Raw genomic sequence first — 1,055 nt, forward strand, 5'->3', positions numbered from 1 at the left:
GTTCTTCTGGTCTCAGGCTGATGAAGTCTCTGGTTTATGTGGCCCTTTCTGTCTCTTGGGCTAATACTTTTCTTGTGTCTTTGGTGTTCTTCATTCTCCTTTAGTCCAGGTGGTTGGAACCAATTGATGCATCTTAGATGGCCGCTTGCAAGCTTTTAAGACCACAGATGATACGTGGTTATATTTAAAAGGTTTCTGTGAGTATACCCCTTTCCACGTTCTGTGAGTATTTTAGAGAATTATCAAACCCATTGGGGGCTGTGAGGGCCAGCAGGGACTATTTGGCAGTAGATTAGGACGGAATCCTAATTTGTGAAGGACTTAGCTTTGGGTGGCTGGTGGACAGAAGAGGGCTGTGCAGGCAGTCATTTTGTAAGGACCTAACTCTGGATGGTTAGGGTCAGAAAGAGAAAACGCCACGTGGGTGGCTGGTGTCAGAGATGGAGAAGTAGGACAACGGGGATGTGAATTATCTTCATATTTGGGGGATTGGCCTTGTATAGATTATCATTAATACCAAGGCACATGACAAACATCCTGGGGTTAGGGCATAGGACAAAGAGTTCTTCCAGGAGGAGGGGGTCTTGAAAAAGTGGGCGTTATTTCTTTGAGCCTTGATTTTCTCACTGGTGAAATAGGCGTGATGGTAGCCTTTAGTTCTGACAAAACCATTTTGGTTCTCCAGGAATCCACATTTCTGGGTTCATGGAATTGGGGTGACTCATCCAGGCCATCTGCCCTTATGTGTCCTTTTGAACCCTGAGCCTTTAAGTCATCTTCAAGTCAAACAATAGCCTAGTAAGGAGCTTGGCAGAACATTTTGCCTTAGGCATTGGGTTCTTTTGGAAAATTATTTATGTGCAGCCAGCTTTGAGAAGCAGGAACTCGAAGGTCTGGCTAGAGGCTGTGTTTAGGATGTATGGCGTGTCCTTAGTGACTCTGTAACAGACTGACCCTGAAACTTTGCAAGTGCTAGGATGCGGTCTCCTTAGAAATCAACAAAACAATGGCCTATATAAACCTCTTTCACAGGGGAGCACCTTCCTGATATGGTT

This window comes from Trichechus manatus, unplaced genomic scaffold (genome assembly GCF_000243295.1).
Source record: "Trichechus manatus latirostris isolate Lorelei unplaced genomic scaffold, TriManLat1.0 scaffold00189, whole genome shotgun sequence".
In the NCBI taxonomy this organism is placed as follows: Eukaryota; Metazoa; Chordata; class Mammalia; order Sirenia; family Trichechidae; genus Trichechus; species Trichechus manatus.